Below are 20,590 nucleotides of genomic sequence, written 5' to 3' on the forward strand. Positions count from 1 at the left end.
AACTTTAGGGTAGATTTTTCAAAATCTATTATTAATGTCATAGGGATTTTGATGGGAATTGCATTAACTATGTAGATTGCTTTTGGTTGTATAGCCATTTTTACTATGTTGATTCTATCAATCCATAAGCACGGGTGATCCTTCCACCTTCTGTAGTCTTCCTCAATCTTTTTCTTCAGAGGTTTGTAATTATTCTTGTAGAGGTCATTCACATCCTTCATTAAGTTTACTCCTAGGAATTTGATTTTTTTTTTTTGAGGCTATTGTAAATGAAATTTTTTTTCATTTATTTTTTCTTAATTTGTTCATTATTGGTGTATAGAAAAGATAATGATTTTTGTAAGTTGATTTTGTATCCTGCCATGTTGCTGAAGCTGTTTATAGTATGTAGGAGTTTTGGGGTAGAGTTTTTTCAGTCTTGAGCTATACGATCATGTCATCTGCAAATAGGGATACTTTGACAGTTTATTTACCTATTTGTATTTCTTTTATTTCTTCTTCTTGCCTTGTTGCTCTGGCTAGGAATTCAAGGACTATGTTGAATAGGAGTGGGGAGACTGAGCACCCTTGTCTCATTCCAGATTTTAGGGGAAATGATTTCAGTTTTTCTCCATTAAGTATTATGTTGGCTATAGGTTTGTCATATATAGCCTTTATAATGTTGAGGTACATTCCTTCTATTCATAGTTTTCTTAGAACTTTTATCATGAAGTTGTGTTGAATCTTATCAAAGGCTTTTTCTGCATCTATTGATGATCAAGTGGCTTTTATCTTTGCTTCTATTTATCTGCCGAATTACATTTATAGATTTGTGTATGTTGAACCCCCCTGCATCCCTGGGATGAAGCTGACTTGGTTGTGGTGAATGATCTTTCTGATATTTTGTTGGATTTGGTTTTGCCATTATTTTTTTTGAGGATTTTTGCATTGATGTTCATTAAGGAGATTGGCCTATAGTTTTCCTTTTTGGTGTGTCTTTGTCTGGTTTGGGGATGATTGTAATACTGGCTTCATAGAATGAGTAGGCAGTATTCCTTCCTTTTCTATTTTATGGAATAATTTAAGGAGAGTTGGTATTAGTACTTCTTTAACAGTCTGGTAGAATTCAGCTGATAATCCATCAGGTCCTGGACTTTTCTTTCTTGGGAGACTATTGCTGCTTCAATTTCATTTTGTGTTATAGATCTGTTAAGGTTGTTAATATTCTCTAGGTTCAGTTTTGGATGGTCTTAAGTATCTAGAAATTTGTGTACTTCTTTAAGATTTTTCAATTTATTGGAATATTGGTTCTCAAAGTAGTCTCTGATGATTCCCTGGATTTCCATGGTGTTTGTTTTTATCTCCCCTTTTGTGTTTCTGATTTTACTTATTTGGGTTTTTTTCTCTCCTTATTTTAGTCAGTTTTGCCAGGGGTCTGTCAATCTTGTTTATTTTTTGAAAAACCAGCTTTTTGTTTCATTGATTCTTTATATGGTTTTTTAAATGTGTTTTTCACTAATTTTGGCCCTTATTTATTATTATTTCTCTCCTTCTTCTTGTTTTGGGTTTTGCTTTTTCTTGTTTTTCTAGGAGTTTGAGATGTAGTGTTAGGTCATTGATTTGAGATCTTTCTGTCCTTTGAATATATATGCACTCATGGCTATAAACTTTCCTCTTATGACTGCTTTTGCTATGTCCCATAGGGTCTGGTAGGTCGTGTTTTCATTTTCCTTAACTTCCAGGAACCTTTTAATTTCTTCTTTATTTCATCTATGACCCACTGATCATTGAGCAATGTGTTGTTCAGCTTCCAATTGTTTGCATATTTTCTGCTGTTGTTTTTGTTGTTGAGTTCTTGTTTTAATGCATTGTAATCAGATAGAACACAGGGGATTGTTTCTATTTCCTTATATTTGCTGAGGCTTGCTTTATGTCCTAAGATATGATAAATTTTGGAGAAAATTCCATGGGCTGCTGAGAAGAATGTATATTGTGCGGATGTTGAATGAAATATTCTGTAGACATCAGCTAGGTCCATTTGATCTATGGTGGGATTTAGTTCTAGAATTTCTTTATTGATTTTTTGTTTAGATGACCTATCTATTGGTGATAGAGGGGTTTTTAAAGTCTCTCGTACCACTGAATTGGAGTCTATATGTGCTTTTAAGTCCTTTAAAGTATGTTTGATTAAATTGGGTGCACTGACATTGGATGCATGTAAATTGATAATTGTTATTTCCTTTTGTTGTATTTACCCTTTTATTAGTATGGAGTGTTCTTCTTTATCTCATTTGATCATTGTAAGTTTGAAGACTACTTTGTCTGAGATAAGTATTGCTACTCCTCCCTGTTTTTGGGGGCCATTGGCTTGGTAAATCTTCTTCCAGTCTTTCACCCTTAGCCAGTGTTTGTTTCTGTGAATGAGATGTGTCTCCTATAAATAGCAGATTGTTGGATCTTCCTTTTTAATCCAGGTTGCCAAACAGTGCCTTTTTTGTGGGAGTTGAGTCCATTGACACTTAGTGTTAATATTGATAGGTATGTGGTGATTCTTTCCATTTAGTGGTTTTGTTATTTAAGGATTTGATGTGTGTGCAGGCCAATGAATCTACTCTTTGATTACTTGTCTTTTCTTCTCCTGTGGTTTAATACTTCCTGTCCTTTCGTTGTTTGTTTGCTTTCATCTTCTGTAGCAGAATTCCTTGTAGAATCTTCTTTAGTGATGGCTTAATGGTCATATATTGTCTTAGTTACTGTTCATTGTGGAAGATTTTTATTGTTCTGTCAATTTTGCATGATAGTTTTGCTGGGTAGAGTATCTAGGGCTGAAATTATTTTCATTTCATGCCCAGAATACCTCACTCCATGCCCTTCTTGCTTTTAAGGTTTCTGTTGAGAAATCTGCTGTGATTTTGATGGATATGCCTTTATATGTTATTTGTTTTTCTCCCTTACAGCCTTAAATATTCTTTCTCTATTCTTTGTGCTTGTTGTTTTAATGATAATATGTCATGGGGAAGTTCTATTTTGGTCAAGTCTGTTTGACCAGATAGACTTGAGTCCTGGAGTCTTCCTGTACCTGAACGGGCATAACTTTCTCTAGATTTGGGAAATTTTCTGTTATTATTTTATTGAATATATTACAAATCCCTTTTGCTTAGACCTCTTCTCCTTCTTCAATGCCCATGATTCTCAGGTTTGATCTTTTGGTGGAGTCACTTAGTTCTTGTATATTCCTTTTGCAGGTCTTGAGTTTTTTGACTAACAGTTCTTCAGTTTTTCCTTTAATTTCTATTATATCTTCAAGTTCTGAGATTATGTCTTCCACTTGTTCTAGTCTGCTGGAGAAGTCTTCCACTGTATTTTGTGTTTCTGTTTGATTCTTTTTTCTGAGGTTTTCCATATAATGGGTCACTTCCTCTTTAATATTTACTATTTTTATTTTTAATTCATTTATCTCTCTATTTATAGTGTTCTATGTTTCACTTTGGTGTTTATTTAGGGCTCCTATGAGTTCATTTATTTGTTTCTGTGTCTTCTTGTATTCTTTATTTTTGGCATCTTAAAATTTGTTGAGTGCATCTTGTCCATTTTGGTTAACCATGTCTAGTATCATCTCCATGAAATTCTCAGTGATTACTTGCAGGATTTCTTCTTTGAGGATGTTTTTTGGGCATTGCTGGGTTCCTTGGTATCTTTTGTCTTTGTTTTGTTGGAGTCTGGAATTGGGCATATGTTTTCTTCATTTCCCTCTGAATCTTGTATTAAATTATTTTTGGGAGGAGAGTGGTTTCCATCCCTTTTTCTTCTTCCCATCGCTCCATTTGGTGCTGTGCAACTATGTTCTTGATAGGTTAGTTGGTGCTTTTAGTCACCTATTTTCTTTCCCTTGATTTAATTTTTGTGTTGTGGCTGTCTAGGTTGTTAGCTAGGTTGGTATGCTATTTATGTCCCTGGCCTGGGTGTAATTTAGTAATATTTAATTCACAGGTCTAATACCTGACCAGTAGTTTAAATGTTATATAGAAGACTCTTTTGTGGTCATATCTATAAGCAGTGGGAGTTGAGGGTTGATGTTTGTAAGGCTAGCTATAGAAATTTTGGGAGTTGGATAGGGTGGCACTAAAAGTGGAAGTGGGAACTGGGGTGGGTGAGTGGAGGAAGCAGTGTGGGGGCTTCTGGTTTTTGTGGTCCTTGTGTGTGTTTGGGTGTATTTCTGTTATTGTAGTGGTGGGTGCTTGTGCTAGGGATTCCAGGGGTTTGGGGTTGCGTAAAGTTGTTATAGTAGATTGGTCAGCAGGTGGTGAGTGTGTAGGAAGGAGGGGTAGTCTGGTGTCAGGTTGGGGGAGAATGTGAGGGGAAGGTGAGGGCTGAGGGAAAGAGTGAGTGAGAAGGGGCAGAATGAGTTGTTGGGGAGGGGAGCAATGGATTTTACTACAGGAGAATGAGGGAGAGTGAAGGCGGTGAGAGTAGGGAAGAGGAGATGATGATGGTAAAGTTGATAGTATAGAAAGGAAAAAAAAAGGATAATAGGAATAGAAATAAAAATATAAAACCCACCATAACAAATCAAACAAACAAAAGAACAAACAAAAAAACCCCCCAAAACAAACAAACAGATATAAGAAAGGAAAACTCCAGGTTCAGGAACAATAGAATTTCAGCCTTAGTTTAAGTTCTGGAGTTACTCCTCCAACATCCAGTCCTGGTACTGGCATATAATCAGGAGCTGTGATGTAGTCTCACCAGGTGATTGGCTTGTGAGTAGTGTTTTGTTCTGTTTACCAGTTAAATTGAAGTTGTGAGGTGAGGTAACTTTGCCAGATCATGCAGGGTGGCCAGAGATATCGATTTCCTCAGCTGACCACTGTGTTACCCTTCAGCTGCAGTTGCTTGGTTAGCTCCTCCCCCAGCAAATTCTGACAGTTTAAGTTTAAATGCTGCCCTCAGGTTCAGGAGATCTTCTCTGTAGTCCACTAGTTGCCCCACTTGGAGGTGGCTTTTCACTGTGCTTGTTTACTGGGATTTTGCACTGGGGGCTTATTTATTTGTCCCGCTCCCTTTCTCTGGGGCAGGTTCAGTGTTCCGTCAGCCCCCACTGCTGTCAGTGTGTTATGACAGTTTGCTGTTTGTTTTTCAATTTTGTGGAGCAGTTTGACTTTGGGTGCTGCTCACTGGCTTAGGAGATGATTTCTGTGAACCGCTATGAGTTCTGCTTCAAAGAGTGGCTTATCACCTGCCCACTCTCTGCCTTTCCAGTGTTTGTTTACTGATAGTTCATGCTGAAGTTAGCTCCTTGGCCCTCCCTCTTTCTCTTGTGCACTTTCAGTGTTCCTGCCCCCTCTGCTGTTGTGCTAGATTACAGTTCACTGTTTGTTATTTAGGTTTTTTTTGCGGGGGGTCAGTCTGCCCAGAGGTTGTACTAGCTTATCCCATTGGTAGCTGGGGGAATTCTGAACGATGTGTGGCACTCACCTTTTTGGTCTGTCGCATGTCCTGCAGGCATGTTTGGAGCCAGTGGTGGCAGCTGAGGTGGCAGTGGCGGCCCTCAAGTTTTCTCAGTGTAACATGTTGTAAGGATGTTTTCCATGGGCTAGGGATTCAGGGTGTCAAAAGTTTGATTCTGGTTGGTGCTTTATTTCTGCCAAGTGTGGCTCCAACATCTCAGGAAGGTTTTGGCGTCCTGGAGTTCAAGCTATCTGCTTCCATACCCTAGTCACCATCTTGGATCTTCTCAAGTAGATAGTCTGAATTAGAACAAAATTTGGAGAAATTTGTTCAAATCAAAAGTTGATTGCTATGTGCAAAATACATCTTGAAGACAAATGTGATTAATATTGGGTTAGGAGATTTTATAGCATTTCTCAGGCAATAGGCTGAAAAAAATTTATTACCATTCTCTGATTGGAATAGTAGCTTGTAATTATTATTATTATTTTTTTTACCAATAACTTGCTTTCACAGAGACAAGAGGAAAGAGACTTACAGATTTGTCTGATTTTATGTTAATAAAATTATAAAATATTTCAAGCAATGCAGAAAATAATATAACACATATTTTATCACAAGATTTCATACCATAATTGATTTGTTTTGGATTATTTTAATTGTACTTAAAAGAATAAATACTCTTATCCCCTTCCCCAGCCTGAGGTCACAGTGCATCATTTGTCCATGTTTTTATGTATTTTGATTTAGAATAGGTACTATTTGTGCATGCATGTGTTGTAAAGCTTTGCATTAATAACATCATATTATACAGATCATCCTTATGTTTTTGAGTTTTGTGTATGCTACTGCATGTGGCTTCAATTTATTGTAAATTTTGCAAAATACTCCATTGCATGAATACACCACAGTTTGTACATTTTCTTATTGATAGTTTCCTAGATTTTTGTTATTATAGACAATGCATAATATCATAGTATAATCTTCTCTTCTATTACTTATGCTAGAGTTCTTTGGAATGTATTCCTTAAAGTATAGTTGCTGTGTTCTACGGCATATACACCAACTTCAGGGGACACTGGTCATGTTCATTTGAAAGAAGTAATGTCAACTTAAACTCTTGCCAACAGTGCTGGGGAGATAAGGAGTTCCAGTTTTCCCCATCTTTGCCAAGATGTGGCTAACATATATTCTCTTAGTAACTGTTTACTGAGTAGCTAATATGGGAATCCAATGTGTTAGGCCTGGTGGTGTAGCAAAAAAAGTTATTTTTTTTTTGAAGCCTCTGTTCTAGTGGAAGAGAGATAGATACCTTACACGGGATGATAGATATCATGGGGACCATAAAGTGAATGTGAGACAGTAAGCCATAGACATGGGATGAGGGGAATGGGCCTTCACAGGTTAGATAAACCATCCTAGATGAAGAGACATTTGAGCTGACACCTGAATGAAATGGGGTGCAAGCCATGTGCACATTTGAGGTTATTTTCTCTACAGAGGAAATAGTAAATGCAATGGTCTTGAAGCGGGAGAATCCTGACATGAACATTTTTGTCAGTCTTGTAGGTCTGAGATGGTATCCTGTTCTTATTTTTAAACACTGGGATTTGAACTCAGGGCTTTGTGCTTGCTAAGCAGCCATTCTACCACTTGAGCCACACCTCAATAATAACTTTAGTTATTTTTCAAGTAGAATCTTGCTTTTATGCCTGGGCTAGCCTCAGACTGTGATCCTCCTAATCTCAACCTCCTGTGTAGCTGTTGGGATGACAGGCATGAGCCACCTTATTAGATCTCCTGTTGATTTTTTGCTGTACATTTCCTCTATTATAAGTTTATTAGTCATTTAGTTTCCTCTTCTCTGTTAGTTGTACTTTTCCTTGTTTTCTTATTTGTTGGTAGAAGTTCTTTAGCTGTTTTGAACACTATGTCTTTATCAATTATCTGTGTTATACATATCTTTTAAAATTATTAATTCTTCACTTGGACTTCATACTCAAAAGAATTTCCAGAAATTTAGTTCTGAACAGGAAAAGAAATCCATATAAAACAAACTCATATGCAGGAGTCAATGTTTAAACTAAGAAGCTAAAGAACCCAAGTAATCATGTAGAAATTTTTGGTGGTTTATTGTAATATGATAATGATGAAAGAATTTGCTTTTGAAAAATAATTTGAAGCAACTGAGGCCAATAGGAGAAGGGGAACTAGAGAAAAGGTTAGTTCAAGAAGAATTAACCTAGAAGGTAAAACACACGCAAAGGAAATTAATTTGAGTCAACTCCCTGTATAGCTATCCTTATCTCAACTAGCAAAAACCCTTGTTCCTTCCTATTATTGCTTATACTCTCTCTTCAACAAAATTAGAGATAAGGGCAAAATAGTTTCTGCTGGGTATTGAGGGTGTGGGGGGGGAGAGGGAGGGGGCGGAGTGGGTGGTAAGGGAGGGGGTGGGGGCAGGGGGGAGAAATGACCCAAGCCTTGTATGCACATATGAATAATAAAACAATAAAAAAAATAATTTGAGTTATGTGGGAGATGTCCTAATTGTAAGTGACTTGTGAATTCATATTCATAAGGGCTGTGTGCTCTATCATGGTTATTTAGATTAGCACAGACCACTAGAAATATAATGAGAGCCATAAGTCAGACCTACCAATGTCATTAGAATCTTCTAATAGACACAGTAAAAAGAAAACAGATGCAATTAAACTTAATTATTTATTTTATTGAACTCAATGTATCCAGGAATATTATCATTTCAACATATAATCAATTTAAAAGTTATGGAGATATTTTCTATTATTTTAAAAATCCAAACTCTTTGAAAATCTGATGTTTTATACTTACAGAACACCTGGGTCAGGATTAGTCACATTCTAAGTGCTCAGAAGTCACATGAGGTTGGTGGCTAGTGTTCTGGACTGTGCAGCTTTGTATCATCTGACGTGAGGAGTGCCTTCTTCCCCTGTCTGTGTGGGCGCAGCCTCCCTAGCACAGAGCTTATCACGATTTTAAAGTAGCTAGGTTGGTATCTCTTCCTTTGTCAGGCCTGACACATGCTGCTACCTGCCTCCCGCAACACTCTAAAAAGGAATTTGAACTTTGAACTGTTTTACACTGCTGGATAGATAAGATGCTTGGTAAGAACACCAAAAATGTTTCTTTTCTCTCTCTCTGTCTCTCTCTCTCTCTCTTTCACACACACACACACACATGCATTCTTACGATATCATTTGCTTTATGAACTTGAATGGGATTTTTTTCGTAGAAGATATACAAATGAACAATAGGTTCATGAAAAGATGCTTAACATCAGTAATCACTAGAAAAACAGTAAATCAAAACCACAGTGAGACACTACTTCACACTCATGAAGATGTCTAGTATAACGAAACAAAACGGGTGCCAGTGAGCATGTAAACTAATGGGAACAGTGTAGATGGCAATTTCCCATAAAATTAAAAGGTAGAACTATTATATGATCCAGCAATCTACTTTCAGTATATATCCTAAATAATTGAAAGCCTGTTCTCAGATGGATGTACATTCATATTCATGGTAGCTTTATTTATAGTAACTAAAAAGTGGAATTCTAAATGTTGATTGTGAATGGATGTGGTGTACACATACAGTGGAATATTATTTAGCCCTGAAAGGAAGGGAATTCTAACAGGAATTGTAACATGGATAAAACTCGATGCCCTTATGCTAAGTGAAATAAGTCAGATACAAAAGGACAAATATCTTTTGCGATATTTGAAGTTGTAAAATCCATACACACAGAAAATAGAATGGTGACACCAGGGCCTAGGAAGACGAAGGAATGAGAAGGTGTACAGAGTTTCAGTTTTAGAAATTGGGAATTGTTCCGTTGCGATGGCAGTTGCATAGCAATGTGAATGAACTGAATGTCACCCTGAATGTACACTTAAAGTGGTAAATTTATACCTCATCACAATTAAAAGATGAATAATTTATAGAGTACCAAGGTTGCTTTGAAAATAGTCTATGCTGCTGTTTTCAGTTTCTCTCTGATTTTCTTCTTTTCCCCATGCTAATCACCCACTCTTCCTTCTACCAATGGTCGGTCAATGCCGTGTCATGTGAGGAAGGGGTTACTTTTGGAAAATTCCAAATTTCTCTCCAAAAGTTTATTTTACATAAAGTCTAAATAGAAAGAGTGTTTGAAAAATGTAGATACAAAGTTTCACAGAGTTTTAGCATTTTTACTAAAATTACTCTTTAACGGATACCATAGATTTAAGAAGAAATAAATTTTGCAGGTTTAAAAAATTAGAACTATCTGGAGTGGGGGTGTAGCAGAAGTAGAGTGCTGTCTGGTATGTGTAAGGCCCTAGGTTCGGTCCCCAGCACTGCAAGAAAAAAGGTTGGAATTATCAACAAGCTTACAATGGATTTTTTTTCCATTCTCAATCATTTAGGCCATGATTTTGATAGTTTGAAACAATCACTTGATGTTTCTTAGGAAGTTTTTCTATGTTCATAGTTTATATGTTTTTTTGGTGTTATAAATTCTATTTTTCTTTTCCAAAAATATCAACTTTAAACTCTGAATTTGTCTGAAAATTGCCCTCATGTAAACATTGATTTCCTTCTTGGTTCTTAACCTGGCTTGGTCAATTATATGCTCAAGTAACTTTGAAATTTTTGATCTCTCTTACAAAAGGCCACAATTTTGGTGTAGCTAAGAGAAGTTTCATAAAATTTAAACATACAAAGGTCATACAATTGTAGGTGTTCTCTATTTTAAGTGGATTTCATTGTAATATATAATCTGAGTAAACACAAGTTAGTTTTGATATTCTTCATGCTCCTTAAAAATATATTCATTGGGTATAATTTCATCACCCTGGATGAAATCTGGGCAGGTCCCAGGACTTTTCTGATGTTTTCTAGATAATAGAAGTACTAAAGTTACATAGAAAATAGAATGTCTAATGTCCAGTATGATCAAAATTCTTAGTGTGACTTAATTTCAAATACTTCCCTGGGAAGGACCTAAGGCTATTGAGGACTGGCAATGGTTTCCTTTTCAATTTCCATTTGGTAGCTGTGGAGTGTGTGAGGGACGGTGGGGAACGAGGTTCTGGATGCTCTCTCTCTCGTTCAGGCACGGGATGGTGGTGTGCCCTCTGAGCCTAGCAGACATCAAAAGCTGCCCATCCCTCTGTAGACACTTGTGGGCTCTGGGATGCAGGAAGGACCACCCCAACTTCTAATTCTCATGAGCCTCTCTCCTGAAGACCTCTGTTGGTGTCTCCTTGCTCCTCCTTACAGCGTAGAATTTTCTTGGGTAGGACGTCCAGCCCCGTCAGGCTGTTTCTCCAGAATATTGAGCAGGAAATCTGCTCACAGTTTTGGGCTCACTGTGGAATGAAAGAGCTGCTTCTTTCAAGATTAAGCAATGGAGCTTCACCTTGCAGGGGCCGGAGTGGCTGTCTGGCTCTGCATTCCTGCTCTGCAGATTTTTCTGCCAGAAGTGTCACTGTGTTTCCCTACAAAACAACAAAGTGGCGATATTGTGTTTCAGATAATGGGGACTGAGAAGACCACAAACTATTTGTTGTATGTAATTCATTGCAATTAACTCAAAGACATGGAAACAACACTTAGATAATTTTTACAGTGAGATTTTATCTTAATATAAATATGTGGGCCTCCCTGTTTGCTTGGTATATGAGTTGGCAAATTATAGGTAAACTATAGAACAGGTGATTTCTGAAAAACTGGCCAGGTAAAACTGGTGTCCCACTAAGATATATTTGTTCATTATTCAGGATGGCCAGGAGGGACCTGGTACTAATCTTACCAACTTCTCAATAAAATTGTTGATAAGTCCTATACTATACTTTATGTTAATAAAAGAGACATTAACATGAGGGTTGATAATAAATTTAAAAAAATTGAACTTACTGAAACTTCATTATGGTCTCTGGATATGCAAATTGCTACTAGTAATTGCTATGATAAGTGATATCTGGTGTCACCTCTATATAAATGTCAGCAATTAATAGCATAGTGTATGTTTTTTGTCATCTGCAAAGTTGATTGGTTCCTATTTGTTTTGAAAATATGTCACTCTTGAGGAATATCCAGAAAGGACCTGAACTTGTCAGCATCAATCATTCTCAGACTTAGGTATGGAGGATTTTATGTGACAGTTTTTGCACTGCTAGTCGGAGCTGAAAGTCTTTTATTTGGTGCCATATAAATTTGTCATAGCTAATTAGTTAACAATCATATACTTTTGCTAATTCTTTGGGTTTACCAAGCATTCCCATCCATATTATCTCATCTGGTCATATTTCTGTATTAAATATTAGGCTAAATTTCAGCAACCTTGTTCAGTTAAATTAAAATTTATTCATGTTTTATGGGAATTAAAATCTTTCTTCATTTTGTTCATGATGGTATACATTAAAGATATTTCTTCCCTTGGCATTTTATTTGTGCACTGAAATAGAAAAGGTAATGTTTAAGTATAATAAAAGTGTTTGTATATGCCAGTGATTAAGCAGAGGAACAATTTCTATTTTTTAATGTACTGTGCTATTAAAAAGAACTTGACATTTCTTTTACCATGAAGACCATTGAGTTGCCCTGTTGAAACCTACATTTGATTCTCCTAAAAATATTCAGTCGGGGCTGTGAAGTTAAAAATATGTTTTCTTACCTGATTTTTGTCTTCTAAGGAAATTGAAGTCATGTCTAAGCCACAGACTTAAATTTTAGAGAGTGAAGTTCCAGAGTCAATGATTTGGTTCTCATTATAAATATTAAAAATCATGAAAGATAGAGAACCCACTAAGCTTGGCTTGCTCATTTTCCCTTCTGGTTTAGAATTGCTCCTTGATTGAAATTTGGTTGAACAGATGGACAGGCAAAGCAGAATGCATTGAAAGTAAAAGTAAATGCATTTTCTATTTTTTGTATTATTCTTAGGATTGACAGAGTTTTAATACAAAAAGTGAGCTCACATGATGTTTGTTCATTGCATTAACTAAACGTAGAGAATCCTAAATATGCTGCTTTTATTTTTTAATTTTCATTTCATTCTTTTGGTGGTACTGGAGTTTGAACTCAGTACCAGGCAGGCACCCTGCCACTTGAGCCATTTTCCCAACCCTTTTTACTTTCATTATTTTTCAAATAGGATCTTACTGTTATGACCAGGCTGTCTTGAACCATGACCCTCTTATTTTGCTTCATATGTTGTTGGGATGATAAGCATGTCACTGACACATTAACAGTGAAGTTCCTTGACCATTAGTTCCATGACATCACATTTCCCAAGTTGTGCTGTTTAGCTTACGTTGATGCTTCTTTATTATAATTAAAGAAGTATAATTTATGTATATGCTAGGATAGATTAAGATAAATGAAATAAATAGCATTTTGTAAACTGTTTCTTCAAATCAATCGTTCTCTTTAGAATGCAATAAAAATCACCTGCTTCCACCAATATTAACATTTATTCAATGTATAAAGATACATAGTCTAAATATGTATGTGGCAGATTCACCATTTCACTCCAGTGGCCCAAAGAGATAGTGTGAAAAAATACCATAAACCTGTTTTTTTTTTTGATCAGCACTTGCATTTTTACATTGTCCATAAAATACCTTAAGAAAATTTAGAACTTGGATGTCTTCTTAGCAAGTATACAAGAATCATGAGAGGAAAAGCTGGGAAGATTTAATGAAAGGTAAGCTTTGTCAAAAAACCATTATAATTACCCCATCTTCCTAACATAAGGATTCTAAGGTCACACAAAGCTGCTTGGTTTTCCAGTATGGTTTTATCCTTCAGAGAACGCACAAAAATGGTTGTGTGCCCTTTTGCACCATCTCCAACAACTTGAAAATGGAAGTGGTAGAGTTAACTTTATTTACAAAAGTACATAACACAATTGAGATTTCTCAGGAAACTGACCCAGAGATGGACATTTTACTTACAGGAGTTTACTGAACAGTGATCAACACCTATGGGAAACTGAAGAGACAAGACTTGGGGAAGGAGAAGGTGAACACCAACACATTTACAACAGAGATCTTAGGTCATACCACAGATTGCTTTGGAGCAGGAACAGCCTTTTAGATTGGCCCAAGATAAGTGGCTAAGCTGAGTCTTTATACTGTTGGGGAGGAGGCATGTTTTTGGGTTCACTTTAGCTGAGGTCAGGTTCAGGAAGAACTTAGCTGAAAACCATGGACTGCTAACACTCAGTACTCTTGTGACTGTGGGAATGTGTGCCTCTGTGAAGTGGTGAGCTGGGCACCACCCTGCTGTGTCTACTACAATAGGTTAGGTAACCTTTTAAAGAGCTAGTGGTTCACAAAACATATTGTCCTTTGCAGTTCTGTTGGAATTTAAATTTGAGATTTCTAGAGATATAAACCACTGGATATCCAGTACTTGTTAATTACTGGTTCTGTGCAGGCATTAATTACTGGGGTGATAAATAAAATCACCCCAGAGTGCAGACAGTATGTTAGAGGGAATTGAATTTTCAGTAGTGCAATATCAAGTATTCTGGTAGATTAGAAGTAAGATATGGACTTATTTCCTGTTTGGGAAAGTTGGTTTTTAGTCCTCTCATATCTTGTTTTTTTTTTTCTCCCAAATTCATGTTTTTTAATTACTATTTGGCACATTACCCAAGGAATGATTCACAAAATCTGTGCCCGTCTATAGTCATTTCCAGCATCAAATCTTGTTTTATCTTTTACATAGTTGACCCATACTTGGTTTTTAAAGTTATCACTGATATGTTCAAAGAAATCCAGCAAGTGTCTTGAACATTCTCAACTAGCAGATAGTAATAATAACTAGCACTTCTCTAGCAATTTTCAGTTTACAAAGAGCAGTATCCCCTTTGTCATTATTTGTAAGTGGGGAAAACAGAGGACCAAAGATGTGATTTGGTCCAGCTCCATCTCAAGAAAAAGGTAGAACCAGCATTCAAATACCAGTTTGTTTTCCCCTATGACCCCAGTCACCTTGTAGAACTCTAAAGCAACAAAAGAAGCCACTTGCTAAGCTCATGCCTTCCAACCAGAAGAACCTGGTTGTAGTATTGGTAACACTTGCAATATGTAGTCTCATAATAAGATGATTTTTAGAAAGTGTTTTCTTATATGTTATTCTTAAATTCAAGTGCATTTTCTCTGGATTTATTATTTAAGTGCAGAAAATTTGTTCATACTTACTCTAATCTGCACTTTTTTTTCCTCAATTTCCCTTTCCATAATGTCCTGAAAAAATCATTGTCAAGTATAATGGGAAATATACTGTTTTAAAACTTTTTTATTTTGAAGCAATTGCAAATGCACATGCATTTGTGAGAAATAGTATAGAAAAGTCCTGTGTACACGTCACCCAATCTTTCCCCAAACCCTGACCCGAACCAGTCATCATGATTTCTATGAATGTATCAGAGATAACTTTAAAAACAGGAAGAATGTCTTGACTATTCTTTCTCTGCTGTTTTGCAACATCTTGTAAATCTATAGAAAATGTCACAACTAAGATTACTCTTCTATAATTTGAATGTGATATCATTATTATGTGTAGTATGTGGCTAATTTATGAGTCAGAGGGAATGTGGTAAATACAGACTTTGGAGTCAGAATGAAGGTTGAATTTGTGATCAACTTTTAGGTTGGAATAGTCATTTTACTTTAATTTTCTACTTTGTACAACTATGTCATAAGAATACTGAATGAAGTATTAAATATAAAAGCCTGTTGTAATTACAAAGATCTGTGCAAATGATTACATTTATTGGTTGACTTATTATGTTCTGTGTTTAACAGGGTATTTGGGAACCATATGGGCATCAGGTTTTTTTTTTAACTTTTCAAAAAATTATTGTCATACTGGGGGCACAATGTGACATTTACAAAGTTCTTACAATAGATCATAGTTGAATTCACCACTTCCATTATTCTCCCCCATCCCTTCTGCCCCCATTCCTGGAATAGTTTCACTAGGTCTCTTTTTTCCATTTATTAGTTTTTTGCTCATTGTTTTCACAGAGAAATATAAAATTCTTCACATGATTTCTTTCAAAGCCATGTTGGCTACTACCTATTATTACCTTGTGATTGTTTTGTTTTATAAATCAATTATATAAAGGGTATTTGGAGAAAGTAACAAATGATGACTTTGTCATTTTGATTTTAATTATTAAGAATTAAGACCATTATTTTGCAATTACCTGAGCTGCCTGTTTCTTCTCTTTTTAGATGAAAAAGACATTTTGCATTTTAAATAATTAAGCAGTCCTCCTCACTCACTCAGTCTTAGTTGAGATAGTTGATCTTTTACTTACAAATTTATCACCATACTGTCCTTTTTCTGAAGACCATATGGTAAATATCGCTCATTCTTTGTCAATATGCTTGTGTGGTTTCTAGGTAACTGTTTCATTTTACCATATGGACACCGAAGTTTATAATAGAGCATGATTTTTCCCTTTGAGTTTCCGTTAGTTACATGGGTCAGAAACACATATGTTACCCAGATTTAAAATTCTGCAAGAATATGTGAAGTCTTGGCACATATTTCTTTTATATTAACCCTACTCTCGGCACCAATGTACTTTCCTACCCACGGTTTTCCTTTATCTCATTTCTGTTTTGCTCACTTTATCTTGTACTTTTTAAAAACCTCCTTAAACCCTTTATTGGGCAAGGTAGATGTACATAAATAAATAATATCATAGTCTCAATTTAGATCATGAAAATGTACAGTCTGTTCTCTGTAATTATGGATGTATATTACAGGTACTACTACTGGTGCATCAGGAATTTAGTAATTGCTGTCCTCAGAGAGTTTACAATTCATGTTCCCAGAATTAAATTGATGCCCTAAAAATTCTATCTAAGGAAAAATATGTTTCAAATGGCAGTTGTAAATAAGATAACTAGTCAGCTTCCAGATATGTTGCTAATACTATTCTAAAGGTAAATAATTCTGTTAAAGTGCTATAAAGTGATTTCATAATGCAAGGTGCTCAGTCCTGTAGTAGCAAGTATTAAAACTTAAAAGTATGAAGCCAGCACTGAAACATTTGTTGGTTTTATATTCTTCTACAATCAAGTTTGCCACTCGCTGTTTCCATGGCAACCAGGCTGCCTATATGAAAGTAAGCAACTAAATTTCATTGCTGCTTGGTGTAAAAATAGCAACTTCTAATGGCTCTTCTCTGTGTTGGAGCACATCATTTAAAACAGAAAAATACATCATCACACATCTTTATGTCAGTCCTACACCAAAGTCAATAGTGAGCAAGGGTGGCAAACCTTCAGTTAACTTAAGGCTGAAGGGTTTCCCAGTTTACAGCATTTTTGATGCTAAAACCTGGATAATCCCAGAAAAGCAGGGATGGTTAATCACTCTCTGAGCCCTTCTCAGTAATTACAGTCACATTTTATTTTTCCACAGGCACACTTCATCTTGGAGCAGAGAGTAAGTTTGGGCAAGAAACTGATATGAAGAAATGCTTTTTGGAAATATCACGCAGCCTACGGGAAGAAGAGGAAAAGAGGCTACTGTAGCAGTCCAAGTACAGGTGATATGGTGCTGAGGTAGATCTTCACTTAGATAAACATGCCACGTCACACACTAGAGTGTGTTTGTAAAACAAGGCCACCCTGCTGTGTTTTCCTTTTAGGATGGGATAAGGGCCCATTAGCTTGATTAACTGTCCTTAAAGGTATGTCTCATGTAGGCTCACCAATCAGCCTGTCAGCTGCTACATGGTAAGTTTACACTGCCTGGATGCTCCCTTGTGCACCCTTAATCCTACAAAGCTGCTTTTGTCATTGCCGATCATGAGATGCCAGTGTCCATGACAACTGCTACTTCTGTAATGAGCACCACTGCCTAAGATCACCTCTTCTCCAACTGCAGGCTACACATGCTCACTTTGACCCCAATGCAGCTCTGCTTGTGTAACTAGGGGAGGCTAGATGCTATTCTAGTTCCTTCCCAAAAAAGCTCTTCTCACCTCTCCCAGTAACAAAGCCAAAACTTCCAAGTATAGCAGTGAAGACAAACAGGTTGGAGTGGGTAGAAAGAAAAGGGAAAAATGACATATTATTTACAAGATATTGTTTACAATTTCTGAGCAATAGCTCAGCCTGCCAGGAATACCCTGTTACACCAGGGTAGAGTGACATCCTTGGTTGAGTTACCTGAATATCACAGAATAGATGTTGTGGGGTGGCCTTGGACATACTGTTGATACATCTTGTTGGTTTTTTTTTTTTTTGTGAAGAAATGTATGCCACCCTCTATTCTTCCACCACTAAATGCAAGCTGTGGTGTGGGTCAATAATCCGAGGACACAAAGGGAGAAATTGTGTTTTGTAGGAGAAATACCTCTGCTCTCCTTGGCCCACTTCGGATCTTTTCTTTCTTTTTGTTTTTTTGCAGAATACCTTCCTCTTAGAACTTGTCTGTTATGTTTCTGGTATATTTAAGCAGCTCAATGGCTCTTTCTTGCCCTCTCCAGCAGAACCCAGAGCAGGAGATAGCCAGCTGCCCAATCTTCAGGTCCAGTTAAGATCCTAGGTCCATACTGCCTCTTCATACATCCTAGTTTCCCATCTCTGGGCCTTGATTTTCTTTGTTTTAAAGCTGGAATTAAAACTCACAACTCCTTAATAGGATGAAGTAAGACATAGATTTCTGCGTATAGAGGATCAGAACTGTGTCTGGGCACAGTAAGTGCTCTTGAGCTCAGGATTTGAAGGGAACCATGCAGTTCCCATACGGTAAAGGCCAATTCACCAGCACAGGGCACTATACAGATTTTTGAGACAACACTTGAGCTTGCCAACAAGGTCTTCTTTGAGTAGAATCAATAGAGTTCTAACAGGGATTACCATAGCTGATGGAATGCAGGAGTCGTTCTTGTTTCATCTTTTCTCTTTACCTTTAGATTAGAAACATAAATGATGAACAAGTAAAGAATCCCCCCAACTTTCACTTAATAGTGCTTAATAGTCAATAGTAATATCGAATAATTTGAAGATGTTCATATTGTATAAATAAAATAAAGTAAAAGTGTTTGGTCTTTCAAACTGAAATTTTGATATATAAAAGAAAGCCAAGCTCCTTAGCCTTCACTATCTATAAACACAGGTGAAATTCACATCAATGATCATAACTCACATGCTGCTGTGGTGTATCCCCCTGCTGTGCAGGATGTCTAGAACTTCTGGACATCTCAAGTATTTCTAGGGGTGTGTACAGAGTGCCTCTTATGGGTTTATGAGCAAGTCCCCTCATGTTTTGCTGCTCATTAATATTTGCAGCTCTCAAGACATGTGAAGCATTGTTCCTGCCCCAGTATCTTTCCTAAGGAAAGTAGTAACTGTGCCAGGAGTGCCACCTTCCAGAATCCCCCAACCTAAAATTCTCAAGGTTTGAAAATAGTGATGCAATCTATTTAACTTTCACCAAGTGGGAGTCATCCACAGTTAAATCCAAAACTGTCAAGAATCATCTCTATCCACAGATGTGAATCTGTCTCTGAGGTGGGGTAGGGAGAGAGTGCTCCATGTTCCCTGGAGGCTGCCATATAAAAATTGCTAGATTTTGAGTGGGGTACTGTATTCTGTTAGCTACGTTCTACTTTTCTCTATGCAACATGAATATCAAGCTGGTTCAAATCAAAAGCAAAGAAAAAACTGTGAAGACCCAAGAATGGGTACCTAGGCTGCTTTTGTCTTTATGTGTGACCTTTTTTTTTTATTATATATCCCTTCCTGATTCTTGAGTGAGTCCATTTAATGTCCCAGTTAATCCCACAAGTGGGGATGATGATGATAGGGAGACTGTTTTTCTTTTTTTCTGTGCCAATCTTCATTTAACTTTTCTTAATTTCTCTTCCTTTAGTCTCTCAATTTTAAGCCTTTGTGGTGTTTATAATTCACAGGAAGAGTACCTGTAAGCTGTTCTTTCCTTAGGCAAGCTAAATGTGTTAAATGATGTTATTTTTCACACAAACATCAATTTCTTTTCCCAAATTACTTTTGATGTTGTACTTTGGAGCTCTAGGCAGTTTGTGTATATTGAGGTGTACCTCAATTTACAAAATAGAGGTATTGCTGAAGACTCTGTCAAAATTTTCAAATGGGATCCTACTGTTCCAATACTTAGTTACAAAATCAAAGTTGTGTTTCCCTGGGGGCAGAAAGGGATTGCACAATTGTCTTAATTAAAACTTTTGTTAGAGAAAGAGTAAACATCAGGACTAGCTTCATGTTGTACTACAAGGTTTCCTGGGATTATTAGTCTCAATGGTGCTTTAATTTGGGTTTTGCAATAAGATTAGGTTGACTCTAGGAATTCCCTATGGCTCTTTGGCATAGCAGAAAGATTCCTACTACCTTTCTAAGCTCTTTTTAGTACACAGGTTGATTTAGGGGCTAGTCATACTGGTACCCTTGGCCCTGGTGTGATGGTATGTACCATGGACCTAGGAGTTTTTAAAAATGTATGTCAGTTAGGCATAAAGACTTTCCAGAGCATATGTTCTGTTACTGGGTTCTGAGAGATGCTAACACTATAAGTGGAAGAAGATGCTACTGAGAAATCAGGAAAATATAGATATGATTTTCCCTAACTTCATTTGTATATACTTTGCTGATTTTTGAGAATGTTTATCTCTCTTGTGGGTATGTGAAAAGGGAGAAAGTAACTATACACTTACACATAGAAGGAAAGCACACAATAGCTGAACATGACTGATAAGAATGAGAGAAAATGTTAAATTTATTTTTTATTTATTTATTTTTTTTCAGGGCAAGATGGTTTATTTTTTTATTTTTTATTTTTTTTTCATTTTTCTTTTATTATTCATATTTACATACAAGGTTTGGTTCATTTCTCCCCCCTGCCCCCACCCCCTCCCTTACCACCCACTCTGCCCCCTCCCGCTCCCCCCCCTCAATACCCAGCAGAAACTATTTTGTCCTTATCTCTAATTTTGTTGTAGAGAGAGTATAAGCAATAATAGGAAGGAACAAGGGGTTTTGCTGGTTGAGATAAGGATAGCTATACAGGGCATTGACTCACATTGATTTCCTGTGCGTGGGTGTTACCTTCTAGGTTAATTCTTTTT

General features: G+C 36.6%; 1 long non-coding RNA gene across 1 annotated transcript in view; it reads left to right on the forward strand.

Moving 5' to 3' along the window:
- Nucleotides 1-20,264, forward strand: part of LOC141421592 (uncharacterized) — a 106,433-nt gene extending 86,169 nt beyond the window's left edge. Inside the window, exon 3 of the long non-coding RNA XR_012446179.1 lies at nucleotides 16,903-20,264. This is a non-coding gene — a long non-coding RNA (uncharacterized lncRNA). The remainder of the gene's footprint in view (nucleotides 1-16,902) is intronic.
- The last annotated feature ends 326 nt before the right edge of the window (nucleotides 20,265-20,590 follow it).

This window comes from Castor canadensis, chromosome 3, assembly GCF_047511655.1.
Source record: "Castor canadensis chromosome 3, mCasCan1.hap1v2, whole genome shotgun sequence".
Classification (NCBI taxonomy): Eukaryota; Metazoa; Chordata; class Mammalia; order Rodentia; family Castoridae; genus Castor; species Castor canadensis.